The following is a 7,065-nucleotide window of genomic DNA, read 5'->3' as shown; positions in this document are numbered from 1 at the left end:
ATGGCGTGGAAACTCTGTGGTTGAATGCTATGAAAAGTCAGTGCTCCCTTCAGGTGTGACAAATTCTCCTCGGTAGTAGGAAGCCTTCCACTAGGGCGACATACCTCGCAAGTGGAAGAGGTTCTCCTGCCTGGTGTGAACCAAAGCACATACAGCCTCTACAGGCCTCTGTTCCAGTCATCCTGGAATACCTACTGCACCTCAAACATCAAGGTCTTGCCCCCTCCTCAATTAGAGTGCATCTGGCTGCAATTTCAGTGTTTCATCTGGGGGAGTCTGGCATTTGGTGTTTTCCAACCCCATGGAAGCCCAGTTCCTCAAGGGACTGGAGAGGGTGTTTCCTTACTCTCACCCACCGGTCCCTCCCTGGAACCTTAACCTGGTCCTGACCAAACTCATGGGACCTCCTTTTGAGCCCCTAGCCTCTTGCTCTTTCACTCACCTCTCCTGGAAGGTGGCGTTTTTGGTGGCCATTACGTCCGCAAGGAGGGTGTCAGAACTGAGGGCCCTCACTTCGGAGCCCCCTTGTACAGTTTTTTATAAGGACAATGTGCAACTTAGGCCACAGCCTAAATTCCTCCCTAAAGTAATTTTGCAATTTCATATGGGACAGGACATTTGTTTGCCAGTGTTCTTTACCAAACCACACACGGACCCGAGTCACCGTAGCCTGCATACTCTAGATGTCCGTAGGGCCCTGGTGTTCTATCTGGAGCAAACTAGATCTTTCCGCAAGTCGACTCAGTTGTTCGTCACCATTGAATCATAGAATCATAGAATTCAAGATCAGAAGGGACCATTATGATCATCTAGTCTGACCTCCTGCAAGATGCAGGCCACATAAGCCGATCCACCCACTCCTGAACTAATTCTCTCCCTTGACTCTGCTGTTGAATGCCCCAAATCATGATTTAAAGACTTCAAGTAGCAGATAATCCACCAGCAAGCGACCCCTGCCCCATGCTTCGGAGGAAGGCGAAAAACCTCCAGGGCCACTGCCAATCTACCCTGGAGGAAAATTCCTTCCCGACCCCAAATATGGCGATCAGTTGAACCCGGAGCATGTGGGCAAGACTCTCCAGCCAGACCCTCTGGAAAAGGCTAACAATATCCCAACATTGACCCTTTGTACTAATTACCAGTGTGGCACGTTATTGACCTATTGACTAAACCCGTTATCCTATCATACCATCCCCTCCATAAACTTATCCAGCTTAATCTTAAAGTCATGGAGGTCCTTTGCCCCCACTGTTTCCCTCGGTAGGCTGTTCCAGAATTGCACTCCTCTGATGGTTAGAAACCTTTGTCTAATTTCAAGCCTAAATTTCCTGACTGACAATTTATATCCGTTTGTCCTCGTGTCCACATTAGCACTGAGTTGAAATAATTCCTCTCCTTCCCTGGTATTTATCCCTCTGATATATTTAAAGAGTGTAATCATATCTCCTCTTATCCTTCTTTTGGTTAAGGAAAACAAACCGAGCTCCTCAAGTCTCCTTTCATACGACAGGCTTTCCATTCCTCGGATCATTCTAGTGGCCCTTCTTTGTACCTGTTCCAGTTTGAATTCATCCTTCTTAAACATGGGAGACCAAAACTGCACACAATACTCCAAATGAGGTCTCACCAACGCCTTATATAACGAGACTAGCACCTCCTTATCTCTACTAGAAATACCTCGCCTAATGCATCCCAAGACCTCATTAGCTTTTTTAACGGCCACATCACATTGCCTACTCATAGTCATCCTACGATCAACCAGGACTCCTAGGTCCTTCTCCTCCTCCGTTACTTCCAACTGGTGCGTCCCCAGCTTATAACTAAAATTCTTGTTAGTCATCCCTAAATGCATAACCTTACACTTCTCATTATTGAATTTCATCCTGTTACTAATACTCCAGTTTACAAGGTCATCCAAATCTCCCTGGAGGATATCCCGATCCTTTTCCGAATTGGCAATACCTCCCAACTTGGTGTCATCCGCAAACTTTATCAGCCCACTCCTACTTTTGGTTCCGAGGTCAGCGATAAATAGATTAAATAAAATCGGACCCAAAACCGAACCTTGAGGAACTCCACTGGTAACCCCCCTCCAACCCGACAGATCACCCTTCAATACTACCCTCTGCAGTCTCCCCTTTAACCAGCTCCTTATCCACCTCTGGATTTTCATTTCGATCCCCATCTTTTCCAATTTAACTAGTAATTCCTCATGCGGTACCGTATCAAACGCCTTACTGAAATCAAGATATATTAGATCCACCGCATTTCCCTTGTCTAAAAAATCTGTTACTTTCAAAGAAGGAGATCAGGTTGGTTTGGCACGATCTACCTTTCATAAAACCATGCTGTAATTTGTCCCAGTTGCCATCGGCCTCAAGGTCCGTAACCACTCTCTCCTTTAAAATTTTTTCCATGACTTTGCATACTACAGATGTTAAACTAACAGGCCTGTAGTTACCTGGGTCACTTTTTTTCCCCTTCTTGAATATAGGAACTATATTAGCTAATCTCCAGTCAAACGGTACAACCCCCAAGTTTAGAGATTTATTAAAAATCATCGCTAACGGGCTTGCAATTTCACTCGCCAATTCCCTTAATATTCTAGGATGAAGATTATCCGGGCCCCCTGATTTACTTCCGTTAAGCTGCTCAAGTTTGGCTTCTACCTCAGATACCGTAATGTCTACCCCCATATCTTCATTCCCGTCAGTCCCTCTACCACTATTCCTTAGCCCTTCATTAGCCTCATTAAAGACCGAGGCAAAATATTCGTTTAGATATTGTGCCATGCCAAGATTATCCCTAATCTCCACTCTGTTTAAAGTTTTAAGCGGTCCCACTTCTTCCTTCTTGGTTTTCTTCCTATTTATATGGCTAAAAAACCTTTTGCTATTGGTTTTAATCCCCTTCGCTAGGTCCATCTCCACCCGGCTCTTTGCCTTTCTCACTGCTTCCCTACACCCTCTGACCTCAATAAGGTAGGTTTCTTTGCTGATCCCTCCCATTTTCCAGTCCTTGTACGCTTTCTGTTTTTTCTTAATCACCCCTCTGAGACGCTTGCTCATCCAGCTCGGTCTAAAACTGCTACCTACGAACTGTTTTCCCTTTCTTGGGATACAGGCCTCTGACAGCTCCTGCAACTTCAACCTGAAGTAACCCCAGGCGTCTTCCGCCTTTAGATCCCTAAATATGTTAGTCTAATCCACTTCCCTAACTAGTCGCCTTAATTTAGTAATTTAAATAATCGCTAACGGGCTTCCGGTCTCAGCACAACAGATTGCATCCGTGCATGCTATGAGCTTGCCAAGATGCCAGCCCTGGCGATCACGGCCCACTCAACTAGAGCTCAAGAGTCCTCCACAGCTTCCCTGGCACAGGTTCCACTCCAGGAGATCTGTAGAGCAGCCAGCTGGTTGTCGGTGCACAGTCACTAAGGGAAAAACTTTCCAACGTCCGTGCGCACCTAATGTGTAATGGACATGAACAACACATCTTGAAGAACAACAGTTACGAAAAGATAGGTAACCGTTTTTTCTAGTTGCAGACATAGAACATTGTACTCTGATTCGGTAAGTTCTCAAGCCAAGCAGTTTAAGGCCAGGTTAGTTCAGAAACTAACGTGCAGAAGCGTTGTTTTGGTTTTATGTACGTCGCACTTTGTGCTAAACTGATGATGTCCCAGCATAGTAGTTGTGTGGGCAAGCTGTACTGGTACAGCCTTTTGGTAATTTTCTTCTTGCTATGAGTTGTGTAGTGGTCAGCAACTACTGTATTAGATATTAGTGGTTACCCTATTAAACCTATATTGTGGAATCCGTCTCAATGCACACTACCTCTGAATGACCTGCCTTTAACTATAAGGCCTTAAGAACATAATTTCTTGTGTGTGTGTGTAAATATAATATATATATATCTATCTCCTTACATGTTATCTGCATATACATGTCAGAAAGACTGAGGATCAGTGTGAACACAGTCTTGTGGTAGACAGGTGGTACTCAGTGAATGTACATACCTGACCCAGGGGATCCCTGTAACCCTTATGCATACCGGTGCCCTCTGCCAGTCAGCATGAACTTTTAGGGGTCACTGACTGGAACCACTGGCAAACCAAGAAATTAAGGTAAAACTTTACTAAATCAGAACATTGAAAGAACTGCATAAGATAGCTTAATCCAATATGGTGATTATAAATGTTTCAGAGTGGCAGCCATGTTAATCTGTATCAGCAAAAACAACGAGGAGTACTTGTGGTACCTTAGGGTAGGTCCATAATTACCCGCCGGGTCGACGCGGAGAGTTCAACTTCTCGGAGTTCGAACTATCGCGTCTAGATTAAACGCGATAGTTCGAACTCCGGACGCGCTCCCGTCGACTCCGGAACTCCACCACCGCGAACGGCGGTGGCGGAGTCGACAGGGGAGCCGCGTAGCTGAAGTCGCGTACCTTAGTTCGACCCCCCCCCGCCAGTGTAGACCAGGCCTTAGAGACTAACAAATTTATTTGGGCATAAGCTTTCGTGGGCTAGAACCCACTTCATCAGATGCCTGGAGTGGAAAATACAATAGCAGATGTGTATATATACACATAGTACATGAAAAGATGGGAGTTGCCTTACCAAGTAGGAGGTCAGTCTAACGAGACAATTCAATACCAAGGGAGGAAAAATCACTTTTGTATCACATTGGTAGATGTGCAGGTGAACGAGCCCCTGATTGTGTGGCTGATGTGATTGGGTCCTATGATGGTGTCCCTTAAATAGATATGCGGACAGAGTTGGTCCCGGGGTTTGTTGCAGGGTTTGGTTCCTGGGTTAGTGTTTTTATTGTGTGGCGTGTAGTTGCTGGTGAGTATTTGCTTCAGGTTGGGGGGCTGTCTGTAAGCGAGGACTGGCCTGTCTCCCAAGGTCTGTGAGAGTGATGGATTGTCCTTCAGGATAGATTGTAGATCCTTGATGATGCGCTGGAGATGTTTTAGTTGGGGGCTTTAGGTGACGGCTAGTGGTGTTATGTTACTTTCTTCGTTGGGCCTGTCTTGTAGTAGGTGACTTCTGGGTACGCTTCTGGCTCTGTCAATCTATTTCTTAGCTTCACCAGGTGAGTATTGTAGTTTTAAGAACTCTTGATAGAGATCCTGTAGGTGTTTCTCTGTCTGAGGGATTGGAGCAAATGCGGTTGTATTTTAGAGCTTGGCTGTAGACAATGGATCGTGTGATGTGGTCTGGATGAAAGCTGGAGGCATGGAGGTAAGTATAGTGGTCAGTAGGTTTCCGGTATAGGGTGGTGGTTATGTGACCATCACTTATTAGAACATTAGTGTCTAGGAAGTGGATCTCTTGTGTGGGCTGGTCCAGGATGAGGTTGGTGGTGGGATGGAAATTGTTGAAATCCTGGTGGAATTCCTCAAGGGCCTCCTTCCCATGGGTCCAGATGATGAAGATGATATCAATGTAGTGCAAGCAGAGTAGGGGCATTAGGGGACGAGAGCTGAGGAAGCATTGTTCTAAGTTAGCCATAAAAAATGTTGGCATACTGTAAGGCCATGCGGGTACCCATAGCAGTCCTGCTGACATGAAGATATAAATCGTCCTCAAATCTGAAATAGTTGTGGGTGAGGACAAAGTCACAAAGTTCAGCCACCAGGTTTGCTGTGACACTACAAAAGTGATTTTTCCTCCCTTGGTATTCTACTGTTAGTTGAATTGTCTTGTTAGACTGAATCCCCCACTTGGTAAGGCAACTCCTATTCATGATCTTATAGACCTCTCTTGCCTCCCTTCCCCAGTCATTTCTTTTTTAATCTGAACAGTACTAGTCTTTTTAATTTCTCCTCATGGAAGCTGTCCCATGCCCTTTTAATCATTAAATATACTATTTGGAGATATACCTATCTCATAGAACTGGAAGGTCATCAAGTCCAGCCCCCTGCCTTCACTAGAAGGACCAAGTACTGATTTTGCCCCAGATCCCTAATTGCCCTCCTCAAGGATTGAACTCACAACCCTGGGTTTAGCAGGCCAATGCTCAAACCACTGAGCTATCCCTCCCCCCCATTGTTGAAGTTCTCTGCACCATTTCCAACTCTACTATCATTTATGAGCTGAGTTGACTAGAACTGCACACAGTATTCAATGTGTGAGCATACCATGGATTTATACAGTGGCTTATATTTACTGTCTTGTCTATCCCTTTCCTAATAGTTCCTAACATTAGCTTTTGTGACTGCTACTGCACACTGAGTGGATGTTTTCAGGGAACTAGCCCATGATATCCAGGATCTTTCTTGAGTGGTAAGTGCTAAATTAATCCCAACTATATATACAAAAATGCAGTCTGTTTTCCAACATGAATTACTTTGTATTTATCAACACTGAATTTTACCTGCCTTTTTGTGACCCCGTTTTGTGGGATCCCTTTAACTTTTTGAAGTCTGCTTTTGACTTTACTATCTTGAGTAATTTTGTATGGTTTAAACTTTGCCACCTTACTGTTTACTCCCTTTTCCAGATCGTATATGAATATGTTGAACAGTACAGATCCTTTGGGGAACCTACCATTTACTTCTTTCCATTGTGAAAACTGTTAATTTACTCCTGCCCTTTGTTCCCTAGCTATCCTTAGCAGTTACTGATCCATAAGGACCTTCCCTCTATCCCAGGACTACTTGCTTTTGTTTAAGAGCCTTTGAGGTGGGACCTCAGTGAAGGCCTTCTGAAAGTCGAAGTACACTAGATTACCCCTATCCACATGCTTGATACCCTCAAAGAATTCTAATGGGTGAGGCATGATTTCCTTTTACAATACTCATGGTGACTCTTCCCAACATATCTTATTCATCTTAAATATTTAATTTGGACAGGATTTAAAGCATTTTCTATTCCATCACGGTGCTAGGAGTTTAATTTCACTGTACAGACTTGTACCTCACTTCAGGCTGCATGGACTTCAGTTTTTCTCGCTTTCTCCATCTTCCCCCAATCCCTTGGTGATGGTGTGGAAAAGCTCAAAGTAGATTTTTGCATCTTACCTGGATGACAGATTTGCACCGTCCTGATCTTGGTGA

Source organism: Mauremys reevesii, linkage group 6 (genome assembly GCF_016161935.1).
Source record: "Mauremys reevesii isolate NIE-2019 linkage group 6, ASM1616193v1, whole genome shotgun sequence".
NCBI classification, from domain to species: Eukaryota; Metazoa; Chordata; order Testudines; family Geoemydidae; genus Mauremys; species Mauremys reevesii.
This window is presented reverse-complemented; position numbering follows the sequence as displayed.